The sequence below is a fragment of the Neopsephotus bourkii genome, unplaced genomic scaffold, assembly GCF_033783945.1.
Source record: "Neopsephotus bourkii isolate Nb327-2 ecotype Australia unplaced genomic scaffold, CSIRO-AGI_Nbou_v1 NB_1060, whole genome shotgun sequence".
NCBI lineage: Eukaryota > Metazoa > Chordata > Aves > Psittaciformes > Psittacidae > Neopsephotus > Neopsephotus bourkii.
In genome coordinates this window covers 644,209-663,036 of record NW_026901548.1, presented here as the reverse complement: position 1 = coordinate 663,036, position 18,828 = coordinate 644,209, and positions in this window count along the sequence as shown.

Below are 18,828 nucleotides of genomic sequence, written 5' to 3'. Positions count from 1 at the left end.
CTTACTGCAAACAGCACGGTTCCTGCAGAGGAGAGGGACATGCATCAGGGCCCTGCTTTGTTAGCAGGACAGATGGAGATTCACTGATCTTCTAGCACAGGGAGAGCAAGGGGGGGTTAAAGTCATTGCAGATCTGCTGCTGGTTGGCTGGGAAACATCTCTCAATATTTGATGAGAAGTTTCCTCACCTCCTGGTCCATCAGGTTCTTATGAAAAATGTACCCTCGCTTCCCCTTTAGACATTCAATATTTAAAGGCAATAACAGTCACAAGAGACTTCCAATAGCAAGGTGAGGGCTGCAACCTGTGACTCCTCTTGGAACACTCTCGGGAAGCTTTGACCAGGGGCTGGTTATTTGCAACACAACTTTAATGCTTCAGCGTTAGGTAGAGGTTTGTTCTCTGTGCAAAATCACTGCAGGTACACGTGCAACCTGGAAACCAGCTTGTGTAAATGGCCAGTTTAAGCCTAGCTGTGTATCCTACCTGTCTGGGGGTGTGATGGCTGTGAGCTGCACCACTTGGGCTTCCATAAGTGTGTTTGCTGATTTGGAAACTAGAACTGTGCTGGAGGGTTCTTTTTGGGTTCACCTTTGATGCAAGGCTGTTGCACATGCCATCATGATGATCTTTCCTTGTTATGAATGATCTGGTGGGTTCTGGGTCTCCATTTGCTGTGCTTCTTTTCACAGGTTTGAATAAGTGCTGCGTGGCAATGAGAGGAATTATAGATAATATTGACAATAAAGACACTGGTGACTTGTTGTGAAGGCTGACACTGGCTGAGATGCTTCATAGCCTGGGTAATGACACTGGCTGAGATGCTTCATAGCCTGGGTAATGACACTGTCCTCTGCAATGAAGGATGAGGACTGAGGAGCAGCAGTTGCAAAAGTAATTTCCTGATTTATTTAAAAGGGAGGAGAAAAAGAAGAAAGGAATCAAAGTCCATTTGTTCCTGGTGCTGGAACAGTGCTTATTCCATAGCTCTCTTCCCTAATTCTTGCTCTGTCAACACCACAGACCCTCAGGTAGGTAATTCTACTCTCCTTTTGGTACTGTGCAAATGAAATCACTGACTGCCTTGCAAGGAGGGTACTGGGAGTTTGAGCTACCCAAATGCAGGAGCAATGGTCCCATGCTGGGAAGCTGGGACTGGAGGGGATTTGAGGAGCAACCCTGCCTTGAGAGCTGCTTGTATTTGTCTTGCATTTAAATGATTCTTTGTGCTGCCAAGAAAAATGTCTGCTATTAAGTGTTCAATTTCTCAAAATCAAATAGGAAACACAAGCATCCTTCCTGACAAAACTGGCTTCATAAACCAGCCCCTCATCTAGGAACAGCGTCTGCTATGGAGTAATAGGCTTGGTGATAAATGACTCTTGTAAATGGGTTCTCTTTTGGGTTTAATCAGCCTGGTTTGGCCATTGTATGTAAAGCATGAATTTAGGAGATTGTGCCTCTTACCTTGTATCCTGGTTTGCCTTTGTATGACAGCTATTCTCCTTCCTGGGGCATAGATTTACAAAGGTAAACCGTCCCATTTAGGAAGGTTGAAAGAACTGAGGTTAATCTGTCCTAGAGAGGAGGCTGTGCTGGGGGAGGAGGCAGAGACTTCAGTCTCTGTATGCATGAGAGGCTGTGGCAAAAGAGGCTCTGGCCATGTCCATGGTGAAGCAAACTCATGGAATGAATTCCGTATTAGACAAACACCTTTTTCCTGTCTAATGCTAAAGGCAGGGCAGTAACAGAGCGTGGGTTTGTAAGCAGGGTGCAGAAGTGACAATGTTTGGCAGAAAGGTGAGGATCCTGCCTCTGTAGGCAGGGGTTGGATTATATCCGTCTGTCTGAGTTCCCTCCTGCTTCCATTCTCAGATCTATGATCCAAATAACAAGGGGTTCTGATCCTTTACAGGCTATAGAGGTGAAAGACGAGGAACCTGTTGCATACGCTTGCCTTTGCTGGTCTGTGATTTCTGCATGGGAGGCTATTGCCAGCACATGCAGGGCTGTGTGTGCTTGGGAAGCGTTCTCAAAGTGGCTGTGGGCGCCTCAGGTCAGGAGCGAGTGAAGCTGCAGTGCCACCAGTGAGCGTTAGTCCCATGTCATGGGATCTCTCTGCAGACCTGGCACTGAATTCCTTGATACTGGTGACAACAAATGGGACGGGATCTTGTGCCTCGCGGGACGGGACAGCTGTGATGGCCTTGGATTCCTGGTGGGATGCTTCTCCGGGCGGGGAATGGCTTCTTTACAGCAGGACTTTGGATCAGGCTCTATGCCCCCTCCTGCGAAAGGGGTCCCTGCAGGGGGAAGCCACAGTGCCCACAGCTCTGGTTCCATTCCCAGGGGTGTAAGGAGATGCTCCCTGCTCCTGGGCTCTGCTCCTAGCGCTTGGAGATGATTCTGCTCAGCACTGGGAACTTCTGCTTGCAGTCCATGGGCCTGAGCTCTGCACTGGCCGTGCTGCAGTGTCCAGGGCGGCCGCTGTGTACAGTGGAGTCAGTGGCAAATTCCAGGTAATTCCTGATTTGCAGCTCATGGATCAATCAAGGTTCCCACTCACTGCTCATCCTCACTGGGTAAGTCCTAAGCCCTTTCCCTGTTTCACTTTGGTTTTCGCTTCTCACTGCTCCATGGCCCAGAAACAGCCAACCCCTGCTTCTGCCATTGGGGATGTGCTCTTCAACCGCGTGGGACTCTTCAGCTCCCCAGGCAGGGCACTTGTCTCCTGGCAGGACACCCCACAGCTCAGCCCCGTACTCTACAGAGGAGCCCCCAGAGCCTGTCCTCGCTGTGGTTCTGTACCTCACCTGTGCACTGCACCTCGTGTAAGACTGCTCTGGGGTATCTTTGCCACTCACAAGCTTCTGGCATGATATAAACGTGGATAACGATGGAGCAGCAGCTTCTCTCCTTGCTTGTACCCCCCTGTGTGGATGGGAATGGATGCCCCACGTTTTCCATGTCACGGGAGATGGCAGCTCCCTGTCTCCCTGTCTGCACCCCAGTGCCAGCTCCTTGCTTCCCGTGGCCAGTGCCCTCCTCTCCCCTCTGTGTTCAGACTTCATTGCTGTGCTCCACGAGGCTCCTTCCTTTCTGAGGCATCAGCAGTGAACTGAAGTGACTTCATCAAGTGAAATCCCCCCTTTCGCAGCTCCTCGGGAACTGGTGCTACCGGATGAAGCTCATTCCTGAGCGCCAGCCTGTTGCCTCCTGCTCAGCTGCTGATAAGAGCCCCGGTGCTCACCCTGCTCCCATTGAAATAACACAGGCAGGCCCCGGTAAGACAGGTCTCTGCTCTGTTCTGTAATTCACCCATTGCACAATGCCATCAGGCAGTGCTGCTGGAGCTGTAGCGTTCTCTTCCTTCCGAGTAGAACTTAAGGTACCAAGCTCTCCGGTGCTGGGAAATGTGAGGGGAGCCTGAGCTGAGCTCTGAGGCTGAAGCTCTTCCCTGTGAGGGTGCTGAGGCGCTGGCACAGGGTGCCCAGAGAAGCTGTGGCTGCCCCATCCCTGGCAGTGCTCAAGGCCAGGTTGGACACAGGGGCTTGGAGCAAGCTGCTCCAGTGGAAGGGGTTGGGGTTGGAACTGGATGAGCTTTAAGGTCCCTTCAACACAAACCATCCTGGGATTCTGTTCCATGAGCTGTCAAGAAAATGTGGAAGGGGCTCCTTTCTTTTGTGATTTATAGTTTAGTTTTTTAAGCCTGTAAATAAATAAGGGGTTTGAAAGCTGCTTTGGGCTGTATGAGAACAGCGCCTGCAGAAGGGGTGCAATGGGGTCGGTTTCTACGGGAAAACTCTAGGAAGCATCGCCCTTTGGGGGGTCTCATTCCTCTTCCATCCTGTTCCTCACTTCCCCCCTCTCCTGCTGGTCTCCACGCTGTTCGTTGCCTTTCTCCCTGCAAAAGCCAAACTTGTGGTTCCTAAACCCGCAGCTTCTCTTGTGCGGGACTGGACCCTGGTGCCGGGTAAGGTCTGGCACGGCTCAAAGCCGGCTCGGTTCGGTACCCTGGCTGGGTTTGGCATGGGTTCAGCGATGCTCTGGCTGTAGCAGGAGGGTGTCCACCAGGTGGTGCTGTTGGGCTGGGAACAGCCGGTTCCCAGGGATGGATTCGAGCGCTGGGATTAACCTGGGGCATCCCTGCGGACTCGTTTCCTTTTGCTCGATTTGCTGTTTGCAGGTGAGGGATGTGCTGAGCATCCTGCTCCAGGGGCACCAGGACCCGTAAACCAGAGGAACCAGCACCCCAGAGCAGACCGGAGCCCCTGCTTCTCCTTCCCAACGGAGGAGCCCATCACCCAGGCGGGTCGTTCCTTTCCCTTGGCAGTGGCTGCTCCAAGGGGCTCACAGTGAGCACCATCACTTACCCTGACAGGCAGTTGGTTTGATTTTTGGGCTGCAAATCACTGTTGGTTGCCAGAGCCCACTCTGGCTGTTGAGCCCTCAAAGGGTTGTATGGAGAGTGGTTGTGTCTGACTCCGGGCTCCTGCTTGCAGGAGGAGCCATGCTGGATCCTTCTCCTGAGATGCTCTTTCCACATCTTGTTTCTCTGTTGCTGCCCGTTCTGCATGGATCCTGCCATTGCACATCTCTGTCTTTCCCTCCTCTTGCAGCCTTTAACAGGTTCCAAAGCCCTGAACCAGCCTGGAATTCCTCTCCTTCACCCAGGCTCTGTCAGATCTGTCCTGTGCAGCCTTCCCTGAGAGCCCGCGATGTGTTTCCAATGAGCTGCTGTCGTTTCCATGCATAGCTGCATATTTCCTCTGCCCATCAGCCATCAGCAATTGCTTTAGGGAAAGGCATCCTCTGCTCTGATGGCTCCCCAGAGAGGAATTTATTGGCAGGATAACATAAAAGCCCCTTTCCCTGCTCCGTGCTGCAGCTGAAGCCGTACACGCTTACAATGGCCATTGCTGCTGGCACCGGCTGCTCTACCAGTGATACTGGGATTTGTGTCTTCATCAGGCAGTGGGTGCTGGTCTGGGGTAGGGCAGAGCTCTGAGGGGTTTGGGAGGCACTTCAGCAAAGGCTGCTGCACCAAAACATGTTCTGTTGGGATTCTCCTTTAACCTTCCTTAACGTTCCTGCCATTGGAATACTCCTGGCTCCCAGTTCCCCATCGCTTTGGCCTTGTGCTGTTTGCTGCATGTTAATGTGATTACACTGTGCTGTACTGGATGGATCAGTTCCTGGCAGGAATCTCCAGATGGATCCTTGTCCTGTTGCTGGTGCCTCTTGCAGTACAGCAAGCAACCACTGCCTTCCTGGTGGGAGAGGAGAGAAATCCATCCCAATGTACCTACGAGGAGACCATGATTCAGACTCTGCTTGACAAGGTATTCCGGTGTCTGCTGGGCTCTAACGGTGCTCTCACTGCTAACACAGCAATGCAGATGTCCTTAAGGCATTGCTTCCTTCCTGCAGGTTGTTACAGAGCCTCCAATTCCAACCAGCTGGATTTACAGACCTCCTAATCCAGTTACATTTGTCATATAGAGATCATGTCCTGTCTCCAGCAAGAGCTGGTAACAAGTGCAGGAGATGTGGAGAAGGGACTTCCTACACCAACATGTAGTGACAGGATGGGGGGAATGGCTTTAACCTGCCGGAGACTGAGATGGGATCTAAGGCTGAGCTGCTGATCAGCCCCTTTCTGGTGGCACCGGCGCATCTGGACCTGGGTGTGCTCGGGGCTCATCCCCCTTCCACAGCCCTGCCTGCCCAAAGCCTTTCCTGGCCTGGGCTCCTGGTGCACGTTTGCAGGGATGCTATGGCTCTGGAGAGGGGCCCACTAGGAACTAGCTGAGGAGCGATGGAGAAGTTATCCCCATAAAACCCTGTGCATAACAATAGCAACCCCAGTGCTGAAAACCAAGTAGAATTAAATGGACCGTATTCCTAAGACACATACCTTGGCCTCTGGCAGGCTGGAGCATGAGCTGAATGCACGTGCACATCACAACATAAACAGCTTGATGTGGAGCACACCTCCTGCTGCATTGCTGGACCAGGTTCATGGTCACTGGTCATGGCTCACTGCTCTGATTTATGTGCTGGGGGTCACAGTCAGGTTTCTGTTTGGGGTTTTTTGCCCTCTTCCCACCCTTTTGGAGCAGTTCAAGCCCCTGTTCTTTGCTGGAGCACTTTTGTATTCTGTGTGTGCCTGCTTAAAAGGCAGGCAGGGTTTTGGGGATCTTGCATATACCCAACCATCAGTTTGGTTCTCAGACTGCGCTGTTTATGTGTTAAAGCAAAGTGTGTGTATCTATTGTATGGAGATGTTGCTGTCTGGGGGACCAAGCAGTAAAATGCAAAGGCCCTGATGCGTGTTTCTGTCTACATCTGACTCCATTTGTTTCTCTCCAGATGCATGTGCCAAATCCATCTGTTCCTGCGCATGGTAATAAGATGATTTTGCTAAGAGCTGGGTAACGGCGGCGTTCGGCACTGGGGGCACGTTCCTGCACTGTTAATGCACATCAGCTCTTGCAAATGGGATGGAAATGGGTTAAACATTTGCACTGACCCTTTCTGGTAGCTCCCTTCACCCCACATCCCCGTGTAACATTCCTGGGGAGAGAGCTCTGTGGTTGTTGATGCAGGGCTGGCGCACAGACACCCTGCCCCCTGCACAGAATCCCCTGGGATTCTCCTCTCCCCTTCCCATCAGGATCCGGGTGTTCAGTGCCTTTTCTCAGCACCCCCTTCCCACCAGGATCCGGGTGTTCAGTGCCTTTTCTCAGCACCCCTTTCCCATCAGGATCCGGGTGTTCAGTGCCTTTTCTCAGCACCCCTTTCCCATCAGGATCCTGGTGTTCAGTGCCTTTTCTCAGCAGCACATCCAGCATGAGCTGCTCTGAGGAGGCATCTCCTGTCCCTGCCTGGCCTGGCCTGGGCACTGCAGACAGGCTGTGGCTTGCAGGCAATGGGTCCCCTTCGTCTGTGTCTCTCTGCTCTGCCTGTGAGCCCCACAGCTTGCAGGGACACGGGATTAAAGGGACCTGGTCCCTGCCCCACCGGGAGCAGGGCTCTGGGAAGGCTCAGGTGCAAATCCCGCGGTGGGCACCTGGATCTGCAGTGATTTGAGTGTGTTCTGGCTGCAGGATGTGCTGCTGAGCAGCCTGCGCCCCGCCAGCCTCAGACCTGCTCACGGTGCTTCCATGGGGCCTGAAGGGCCTCTTGAATTGTATGGATTTCACACAAAGGAAAATGGATTTTTCCTGCCCACCTGAGCAAGCCCGTGGTGATGAATGCTGCGAAGGAAACCCAGCAACAACACATCCAGGTTTATTGGGGGCTGTGGATTCCAGGAGCATGAAAAACGCACGCTTGGTAAAAGAAATGTTTGCTCCTTCAAAATTATCTCCATAAACCCCTTGTCTCTGCTGCATTTGGATGCTAATGGGATACAGAGCTTCCTAATTCCTTGTCTCTCTTCTTGCTCAACTGTATTGCAGAGGAGGTGTGTTCTACTGGGGGAAAACTTGGCAGAGGAGAGGGTTCACTCTCTGGTGGTGGAACTGGTCGAGCTTTCCTTCATCTGTTGCTTTCATAGAGAACAGCAGAGGAGATGAGCTCCCTGTGAACACAGGTAGGTCCTTGCAAGGGGCTGGCCCGGAGCCCTCCTGCAGGGCAGGATACGAGGCTGCTGCTGGGTCTGGGGCTCTGGGTGTGGGAAGCGAGCAGGGGATGAGGCAGGTCCCGTCTGTGCTTGGGCAGCTCTGGGGCTTTGTCCCCAGTGCCTGGGTCTGGGTGTAAACCTGAGGGGTTCCTTTGAGCGAGGGGTCTCAGAGGCCCCGTTCCCAACCACAGCAAAGCCTCCCCGCTGCTCGGAAACAAAGGCCCCCTGTGAGTCAGGATGCTCCTCCTGCTCAAGGTGGGCAGGGATTGCAGATAGGGATTACAGAGCGTGAATGCTGCACTATTTACGATGTGTGCTCAGTCACCTAAATCAGGTTGGCAGTGTTTGAGCTTTGCCTGGATAATTGATTCAAATGTAAATTGAATGAATAAATCCTTTGCAGCTAAAATATGCTCTCTTTTTATCTTGATCCTCTTTCCTCCCCTTTGTCAAATGGCATAGAAAATAGGCAGTTACAATCTCATGAATAGATATTTGACAACCTTTGTAGGAGGGTGGGTGAGATGAGGTTTGTGTGGTCTGCTTTGAGATGCTCTCCTGGGGTGTTTATCGGATTCCAGCACTGTTCATAACCTGGCTCCTGTGCTTCTGGTCAATAATCTGCCTGTGCACACGTTCGTGCCACCCTCCAGTGCCGAGGCCAGGCCGTGATTTATGGCTGTGAGCACACATTAGTCAGGGGCAAAGCATCAGAGGATTTCCTGTTAACAGCCATGGAGTGAAATCCTGGGGTGCCCGCGCCCTGCTGGCATCAAAGGGCTCTTTGGTTTGGGGATCTGTGCAGAGAGGCTCGGACTGGCACTGGGACAAGCTCTGTGAGCATTCTGGGGGTGTTCTAAGCTACCTTCCCTTAAGGCTTCCCTGATGTTTCAGTAGGACCAGAGCTAACGCGCTCCCTTCATCCCAGCCTGGCTGTGTTTAATCAGCAGCCCCACAGATGATGTTCTTGGAGCTGGTGTGTGTCCAGCACAGGCGGGCTCCACATCCCTTGTCCTGGCAGCATTCCCGCTCCTGGAGCGAGCATCAGCTGGTGCTTGGAATCGGGTGCTTGGCATTGCTGGGGCTGTGACTCTCGGGGTGTTTGTCCTGTCTCGGGGCTGTGCACCGGGCCCTGGCTGCTGTGTCAGGATTTAGCTCTGCCCTCATCAGCTTTTCACTGTGCTCTGGCACCCACATGGTTCAAGTACCCGAGGGCATCACCCCTGCCCATGTGTGATGGGCTGGCAGCTGCTGCTTTCAGCTCCTTCAGAGGGAGGTACCAGCACCCACCGGCCTCCTGCATGGCTCCGGGAGCCAGCACCCACCAAGGTAACCGTTACCGGGCACCGCACCTCTTCCCCGTGTCCTCAGGGCATGTAAATGTCCGATTTCTCCTGAATCCAACCAGCTTCCTGTATCTGGAGCCCTGCTCTGGCACAACAGCCCCTGTTCCAGCCCCACTGTGAGAACCAGTTTCCTCCTGCCAGTTGTGCAGGAGCAAGACCTGGCTCGAGCTGCCCGTGCCACAGCCCTGCTCGATGGGGCTCTTGTGCTGGTGCCATTTCCCCTCTCACTTCTGTCTTACAGAGCCATGGAATGGGTTGGGTCAAAGGGGCCTTAAAGCTCCTCCAGTTCCAGCCCCCTCCACTCTTTCCTTACCCCATCCCTCAGCCTCCTGTGTGCCTCCAGCACCCGCTGCTCCCTCCCCTGCCTGTGCACTGCCAGGGACCGGGTTCTTCTGCACTTGTAGAACAAGGGGCTGGTTTGTGCCCTGTCTCTTTGCTGCTGCTGTTGAGCATCAGCATCCAGAGGTTTTGTTATGCAGCTTCTTGCATTTGTGCTCTGTTCATGGGGGGGAAACAGCAAAGAAAACGGTTCATGCCCTAACTTGCCCCTATCCAGAATCCGGGTTTCTCTCTCCCTGTCTCTGCACTGGGCTCTCATGAACAGGCTATTTTGTGACTGGTTTCAGAGCCCGACTTTGGCTATTTAGAAAACATCCATTCCATAAATCATGGAGGAGCAGCTGCTGCTCTCTGCTGAGCCCCGGCACAGCACATAAAATATTGCTCATTTGTTTGGTTTGGGAGAAATAAAGTTGCTGTAGTGGAGCATCATTACAGGCTGCTCTTAATTCACCTCAGGGCTGTTTCTAATAGCACACAATTCTCCGGTGGCAGCCTGGGTGAATGAGATGGGTGTTTTGATGTCAAGCTGGATGTAAGAAAGGTTTTAGGACTCAAAGCTTTGAAAGAGCAATAACCGCTGTTTGTGCTCGGATGCGGGGAGAGGTCCCTGTTTTATTATTAACACTGCAGCTATTGAAAACCCTGACACTTGTTCCTCGGGGATTTGAAGCAATCCAAGCCATGAAATACTGTTTCAGCTCAGCCTGTTACAAGCTGCTGCATGCTGGTGGAGCCCAAGGTGGGTCTGAGAGGCACCCAGGGCCGGTGTTCACTCAATGGTGCGTGTTGGAGCTGGTTCAGCCGGGGGGCAGCCGACAGTGCCCAGCTCTCAGCAGGCACCCACTGCTGCCCAAGAGGAATGGCTTGGGGAAAGCTGCCCCAAGCATCGGGATTTAGACCTGCTGCTTTGCCCCAGTGCCATCAGCACAGCAGCCAGCACTGGGGCTGTGGTGCCTGCAGGTGTGCTGTGAGAAGGGGCCACAGGCTCTTACTTTCACAAATGCAATAGAAGAAATAAAGGGTGCAGAGGAGGGAGCATTGTGCTGGAGGGACCGCGTGTGCTTCCCATGGCCAGAAGCAGGCACCTGACCAGGATCCTGCTTTTCTCCTTAGAAAACTGAAGCCTCCGAAAGCCTCCTCTCCTCCTTGCATCACAGCTGGGTGGCAACAAGCAAGAGGCTTGCGTGGATCCGGAGCTGTTACCGCATCACAGGCAAGGCAAGGGGCTGTTTCCGGGGTGCTGCATCTCTAAGCGCCCATCATCCCTGTGAGACAGTCGGTGTTTCATGCAGGGAGCTGCAGAGGGCACCCCACATCCCGCTCTGCCACTGCTCTTTGCCCTTCGTTGTCTTCATTATTCCCTACAAAACAGAGGTAACAGGCGGCAGATGTGTATCTGCTGCAGCTCCAGACAGGCAGCTTGTGTTGCTGAGAGCGATAAAGCCAAGGCAGCGCTGGATGGTGTTTGGGCTGACAGAACAGATGCTCTTTGCTGCCGCTGGGGTCCGGGCCCTGGATCTCAGGGCTCCTCACCCCGCTTCCGAGGGATGCGGTGGCACAGGCGTGCAGGGATTTGGTGTGAGACAAGATGCTCATGGCTCCTGGGACAGAATGAACAGCAGGAGAACATGATTTACAGGTCACTGCTCTTATCCGGGTGCGTGTCTGAGCAGCGAGGCTGTTTCCCATGCAGTGATATTGCTGATGCCCAGGGCTGTATTAAACATGGTCCCTCTCCTGGCAGCCAGATAGATAACCCCTGCTTAACAATAACTCCTGCTGGAAGAGAGACAAGGGCTGTATGCTGAAACAGCAAAGATCTCCTGTGAGCTGCCAGCGATGACCTTGATTCGGCGTGTGAGGGCTGCGGTACCATAACTCAATGAGGTATTTACTGTGAGCTGCGCAGCGCAAGCTCAAAGAACCCCAGTTCCTTGTTTTCTTCCGAGTAACTTCCCATGGGAAATGGGGATGTCTCTCTTGAAATCCAGGTGCTCTGCTCCGGGTGAACCCCCCCTACATGAGAGCTGCTCCAAGTCCTAGTGCTGGAGCTGCTTTGTTGAGCTGCGCTCCCGGCTCTCGGTGGCTCTGCTCAGCAGCCGCTCCCTGCAGTGCCTTTGATGCTGGTTGGGGTACGGCGCGTTAAAAACACCCTCAACTTGTTCCTAAAGCCTCACTAAAAACCCTGCTGGGACTTTGATGTTGAGAAGCTTCCACTCAAAGCACCCCAACTCTCTGAAGCTCTCCCAGCCTTATCTCGAAGGCAGAGCAGTGAGCGGCTGCCTCAGGCAATGAAGCATCAGTGGCAGCAGAAATGTGTAGTGTTATTTATGGTCTGAGCATCTGCACTCAGGAGAGGCTGCTGAAGTCACCGGAGCCTGGCGATGCCTTCCAGAGCCCAGCTCTTCATTTTGGAGATGATATTGACAGCTCCTTGCTGTGGTTCAGCCATTCCCTTATCTGAGCCAGCTGGAACACCACAGCAGAGCACACGGTGAGTTCATTCATAAATCCCAGTTGTGAGCACCCATGCCCCAAATTCTTATAGAGGGGATTTCCTGCTCAATGGCAGATCATGGAATCCCAGCCTGGTTTGTGATGGAAGGGACCCTAAAGCTCCTTCAGCTCCAACCCCAGCCACTGGCAGGGACCCCTTCCACTGGAGCAGCTTGCTCCAAGCCCCTGTGTCCAACCTGGCCTTGAGCACTGCCAGGGATGGGGCAGCCACAGCTTCTCTGGGCACCCTGTGCCAGCGCCTCAGCACCCTCACAGGGAAGAGCTTCTGCCTAAGAGCTCAGCTCAGTCTCCCCTCGGGCAGGTTCAAGCCATTCCCCATGGCCTGTCCCTACATCCCTTGTTCAAAGCCCTCTGCAGGTTTCTTTGTAGGCCCCCTTTAGCTACTGGAAGACTGTCAGAAAGTTTCCCCTGAGCCTTTTACTGTGTGGGTGAAATTGCCTCTGAATCAGAGGTTTAGTCCCTGACTTCACGCTGTGTGGTGCAGTGCTGGGGCCTCACTCCCCTCTGCTGTGGCTCCTTAGTTCTCTGCAGTGCGTCAGGTACACATCAAACCGTGTTCGGTGCTAAAGGGGATTTCCTGATCTCTCTTTCGCTGTACCCTGTTTCCGGGCACAGGAATCCCCCCGGCCCTGCTGTGAGCAGCTTCCCGGGAGCGTTGTCCCCCGCATGCCCTGGAGGTGATTTTGTGCGCGATGTTCCCGAGCGGTTTGTGCTCAGCCCAAGCGGCGCCGGGCTCCAGCGAGGCTCCTCTGCGCTGCCCGCACCGCGCTGCTGCTCTTCACAAGGCGGGGGGGGACCAGTCCCTGCCGCGGATCCTCCGGCCGCCAGCAGGGGGCGGTACAGCCCAAGCTGCGGCGCTTCCCTGCCCGGAGAGGGGCCGCACGGAGCCTCCCGGCGGCCGCGGGTTGAGTCATGGCCGCGGGTTCGAGGCCCGCCCCAGCCCCTCGCTGGGTGCGCACGGGGCTGTTCCCTGCTCCCTCTTCCCGGCGCGTCCCCAGTGTGCTCGCTGCGGTACACGGATGCTGCTCAGCAGCCCTGGGGAGGCCTCAGAGGGCCGCTTGCTGCCGTGGCAGCGCCAGCTCCGGGCTCCTCGTTTCCGCTCACTGAGGGTGAGCTCCTCCCGCAGTTTTTGCACCCAAACTGCCCCTCAGTTTGGAAGCCGAGGGAAGATGTGCGTGAGATCTGTAACATCGCCCTGCTTCACAGGAGACGGGCAGCCGGGGGTGCTCAGGACCCTGTGCGTGTGAATGGGGGTGCTGAGCTCCCAGAGTCAGCTCAGGAGAGCTGCCTGCCCCACCAGTGTGGCCGCATCTGCATCCCCCGGTCTGACCCCCTCTAATGCCCCTTTGTCTGCTCCTTTCTGTGTCTCACTGATGCCCTGAGGCTTCTGCCCCGAGACAGGATCCTCGTGCCCAGCAGCACCGGGCTGGCCATGGGAGGGAGGTGGCACAAGGATGAGCTCGCCCTCGGTCCTGCTCCCCAGGATGTCATTCACCAGGTTTGTCTAACAGGGACGCGCTCCCTTGGTTCAGGTGCGGTTCCTTAGAGCGGTTGGTATCATCCTAGAAATAAGCACTTATTTACATAGTGCTGACTCCAGACCCCCGGCTGCTTGTAAGGGCTCTAATTTACCCCCTGAGGAAGGCCTGGACAAAGCACAGCACTAATTCTGCCACCTGCACTGATGATGTGCCCAAGGAGACCCCGCCGAGGCTCTATTAAAAAGATGAGGCTGAGAGAGAAAGCCTAAGATCTTTGCTTACAGAAGATGTATGTGTGTAATATAAGGCTGCTGCTAATTCTTCCCAGGGATTAATAGAGACGATCAAGGACAGTTTCGCTCAATACTGCTCTTTCCTTTGTGAAGCAAAGCTTCCCCAAACCTGAGGCAAGGCAGAAACACGGCGCTGAGCCTGTGGTGCTCTCCCTCAGTCGCATGGAAATAGATGTCTTTAAAGTGTCTGTCGGCACCACGGTGCTGACACTTCCTGAGACAATGCAATGGGCAGAAATCCATTTCCCAGCCTGGGAGGAAAGCAAGAAGTAAATTGGGAGAATGAAGAGTGAGGAGGAACTGAGGCGTTCAGAGCGCTCGTGATGGGGAGAAGGCAGAAAATGGATTCATTTCCTTAAGATACAGGACTAGGTTTGACTTTGGGGTGCATGCTGCATCACTCAGGAGCCCAGGCTGCCCATGCTGTGGGGCTGGCTGCAGACATGGGGGTTCCTCTGACTGCACCCCCCAGATGTGGGGCAGGGGGGCTGTGTGTGCCCCATGGCCTTTCAGTGGGGGGTTCTGGCAGTCTTGTGTGGGGCCAGGAGAAAAAGGCTGCCCTGAGGAGCCCTAGAACAAGCCAGCGCAGAGTAAGGCAGGATGCAGGATGTCCCCATGGGAAGATGCTCGGGGGATTTCAGCTCGGTCTCTGCAGGCTGGTGACAGACACTGACAAAACACTGCAAAACCGAGTGAAAATGCCCAGAGCAGCTGGGGGGGGGGGGGGGTTTGGGGCTCCCCAGGCTTCCTGCCCATGGTGGATGGATCTCCTGCGGGTCCTTCAGCCAGCATCACTCCTCGGAGCACTGGGTGAGGTCTGAGGACGTGGCTCTTGCACTGCAGCTCCTCATGCTGCAGCCGGCTAATGGAGTTTGTCCCTTTCCCATGGCTGATAACGTTGTGCTCATTCCGCTTCAGTTCCCATCTCGGAAGCACAGTTCCCTGCCTGTGGAACTCCTGGGCACGTTGATCTGTGGTTATCTCCTGGCAGGGATCTCATCCGCTCGCGCTGTTTATGCACAGCCTTGCGGGTGCACCCAGACATCAGTGCCGCTGCTCTCGCTCCTTTTGACAGGCAGCTCCTTAGAACCCTGCCTGTGAGCCCCATGTTCTCCCCCCTGTTTCTGCTGCCTGGGCCGTCTGCGTGGCCCTCACCCAGGACCACGCTGCTGTTGTCAGGTTCCTGTGTCGGGAGCCGCACGGGTGAGCGATCAGACACGAGTGCATCTGGAAGGATGCTGTTGACGTCTGTGCACGCCCAGCACCACGAGCCCCTGGTGCGTGCAGGAGCAGGAGCAGGAGCAGGAGCCTGGGTCAGCGTGAGCCTGGGATCGATGTGTGTGGCTGTTGTTAGAGAGTGATGGGTGTTCATTAAGCTGCTCTGCCCTTGTGGCTGCGGACAAAGGCAGCGCTGAACCAGCTCCAAACCTGGCTGTGGGGACTGGGGGCTTCTGACAATCGTGGGCCAAAGTCCAGCCCCAAAGCTTGGGGAGGTTTTGATTCAGTTCTGACTAAAACCCTTCAGCTCCTTTCGAGGAGATTTTGGTTTGAGTTTTGACAAATCCTGTTGTTAGAAATCAGGTTTTGAGCCTGGCTCTGGGAGGATTCATCCATCCCAAACCGAGCAAGAGCACAGGTAACTGTACAGAGAGATGCTCTGCTAAGGCAGCGGTTCTGGATAGCATGATTCAGTGTGCTACAGGGAGCTCAGGGAGGGGTTCCTCCTTCCTCTGAGGGATGCTGTGTGCAGTGAGGTGGAGGGAACACAGCATCAAGAGACATTTGTTCTCCAGTCTCTGTCAGACCTGTGGCAGCACTGGCCCAGCTGCATCCCCATCACTGCTGTGCTCCCAGTGAGGGTCAACAGTGGGGAAAAGAGTTCATAAACCTGGGCCTCAGCAGCCGTGGTTAGAACTTCTTTCATTTTCCCCCTTCCCTTTCCAGTTTGTGTTCCATCAGCCTCATTCCTCTGAGGTTTGCTGTGCTGTGCTGTCCTGTTTGCTGTGCTGTTTGCTGTCCCATTTGCTGCCCCATTTGCCGTGCTATTTGCTGTGCTGTTTGCTGTCCTGTTTGGCGTGCTGTTTGCCATCCCACTTGCTGTCCCATTTGCTGTGCTGTTTGCTGTCCCATTTGCTGTCCCATTTGCTGTGCTGTTTGCTGTGCTATTTGCTGTGCTGTTTGCTGTGCTGTTTCCCCACCTCAGTGCTTTCTCCCTTCTCTTGCCCTGGCTGCTGCTGGTTGATGTCAGGGAAGTTCCTTCCCATCAGCGTTTGAACTGAGCAGTTTGTTTCATGGTCACAGCATCCATAGGGAAGCAGACTCCAGAGGTGCCCATGTGAGAGAGCAGCCTGGGTGCTTGTACAGGGAGCTCCATCACAGGCTGTGATTCGTGCTGCTGCGCTTGGGTTTATCCCCTCCAGAGACAGGATGCAGTTCACCTGTATCCTTAGGAAGCAGTTGCTCTTTGCCCACTAAGGAAGGTTCCTCTGGTTTTTAACTCACCAGATAACAGTGAAGAGATTCAGTGTTCCTGCAAAGCCCTGGGGTGTCTCAATCCCACCCTTTGTCATAACAATGTGGTGGTGGCTCCAGAGTGCGGTGGACCAGTCCTGGTCTCTTGGTGTTCCTTGATGCTGCTCCACATCTCGGTTGGAGATGAGCGGCAGTTCGAAGCTTCCCCTGGCCTTCTGTGGGTCTGGATATTAGAGGAAAAGAAATATCAGTGAATTTAACAATATTGAACACATTATAATGTTCATTTACTTTAATGTCACTCTCCAAAAGTTCCTGTTGCTGTTTAAGCTGCCACGTTCCTGAGCCAAAGCTCAGGTGGTTCAGGATGCCAGAGGAGCATCTTTCCTCTGCGGGTATTAGTCTTTCCATAAACCCTGCCACTTTCCAGCATTTGTGTTGTGATAATCTCTCCTAGCATTTCTTGCAATGCTTCATTTTAATATACATTCCCTTGTCACTGCAGAACTGGATTCAGCCTCCAGGTAAATGCTATCTAAATCACTGCTGCAAGGGGAGAATGAAATATAGGTGTGCGAGAGGAGGCAAAGGAGAGGAGTGAATAAGAACACCTCATAAAGCAAGAAGAAATGCCTGCAATGGTGTGTAGGATGTGCTGCTTTCCTTATCCTTGCGGCCTCTGCTCACTGCTCTGGGTACGAGGTGTGGGTCAGGTAGAACCTCAGCATTCGGCCTTGTGCATCTGAGGCTCTTTGAAGGGAACAAAGGAGAAAGATGGGAAGGGTGTCCCTGGCAAGCAGTGGAGTCAGTAATAAAAGCCATAGGTGTTGATCCCCCTGGTACACCAGGGGAGGAGATGGGGAAAGCAAGACCCAAGCTGGCAGCAGGACGCGGGCGCTGGGGATGCTGGGGAGGGATTGCACCTTCTGGGAGATGGTTTTTCACTTGGTTCTGCGGCTCCAGGCTTCATTCCCGGGTTGAGGGGCCATTGGCAGCACACCAAAACCAGTCCAGACTGAGTGCTCCCCATGGAAAGCTAGCCCAAACCTCGCCATGGTGGTGGCAGCTTCAACCTGAGCGCGTTGGCTTCTGTTTGTTCCCGTGCCAGTGTTGTCCTGAGCCCAAGGAGCTCTTCCCTCCCTCTCCCGTATCTTGGCTGCTCCGAGGCCAGGCTCCTCACCATTCCCAGTGGTCGTGGCAGCCCTTTGCTGCCCTGTTTCCATTGGAGTCTGTCCCTGTCCAACATGGGTGACCAGACCCGAACAAAGACCCCAGATAAGATCTTCCCGGAGCTCTGCACAGTGGAAACTTCCAGGGAGCCCGGCCAAGGCAGCTGCTGAGGGTGCGATTTCCCTTTGAAACGCCCGTTTCTGCTGCTCCCTTCAGCTCAGGATTTAGTGCAATTTCAGTGCAATTTTGACAGTCAATCCAAGGCCGTGTTTACAGGTACGACCAAAATCAATTTGAAGCTTGGTCTTCACACAGCCAACATTCATCAGGTTTCTGCAGCCTCTCTATGCCAAGACAATCTCCTTGCAGCACTGCATTTGAAATAGGAATGAGCATCGTAAGTCCCTTAACTCCTTGGGGATTGGGAAAAGTAGATTGTTTCCTACTCTAAGCTTCCTTGAATCCGTGCCCATGTGCTCTGTGTGCTGCTTTCCCTACAGGCAGCTCCATCAGCCTCCTGCCAGCCTGAGGTGCTTCAGTGATTTCCCACAGCACTGGAGTCCTCAGAGCACGGGATCTCTCCGAGCTGGGGCCACCACTACAGAGCATCCTTTTAAGACAGAGTGGGGAGGGGGGGAGGAAAGCGGCATCCGAGTGATCCAGGCCACAAAGGGAGATGGCAACCGGATAAGTCAGCACTGACGTTGCCTGGTATAAATCAGGAGGGGTGGCAGCTGGGTGCTGCCTGCAGAGAGCACAGGCACGAGGGACCATGGTGGGACGTGGAGGTGGGGAGGGAAAGGTGTGTCTGGTGCTGCAGGTTTATATAAGGGAGACTTCTTCCATCTCTGGGGCAGGTAAAAAAGGGGAGGACGAAGCAGGGTCCCGACGAGGTCCAGGAGAGCCCGAGAGGATCCGAGCGCCATTCCCAGGGGGCTGCTGCTGCTGCAGGTAATAACAGCATGCGGGCATCAAAGCGAAGGCTGCAGCGTGGCAGGGAGTGGTGGTGGCAGTGTCACCCTCTGCAAGGACACAGGCACCGTGTGCTGGCTGCTTTAGTCTGAGGTTTTGGTGCGCACCAAGCTCCGAGTTGCTCTGTCACCTCGTGATTAATCTATAGTCACTACATCGTGACCTTGGCGTGGGCTTGTTTTAATCCCCTGAGCTTTACTTCATTGCTTTGGAAAGTCAGAAAGAGCAAGAACAATCCTCAGCTGCTTCCCATAGCAAAGACCCTCTCCAAAGCCCGTGTAGCTTTTCACCTGACGACTACAGCAATAACAGCAGCTTAAACATCACTTGAGGGCAAAGCAGGCGGGTTTTCTTCCGTGTGAACACACAGAATACTTTGGGCCAGTACAAAGGAGCAGGAAAGGGCTTTTACTGACCCACACTCGAAGTCTCCCCATGTGTGCGGACATGAACACGGTCCTGCTGCCCCAGGCTGGAGCAGTCTTTTTGAGCTCAATAAAGAGTAGAGGAGGGATTTCCCTCTTGACCTCATCCCTTGTAAAGACACTGGGATCTCTTCTTAGAGGCTTTCCCCCTTCTCCCTCTGTCTCCCTTTCCAGCAGGGGAAG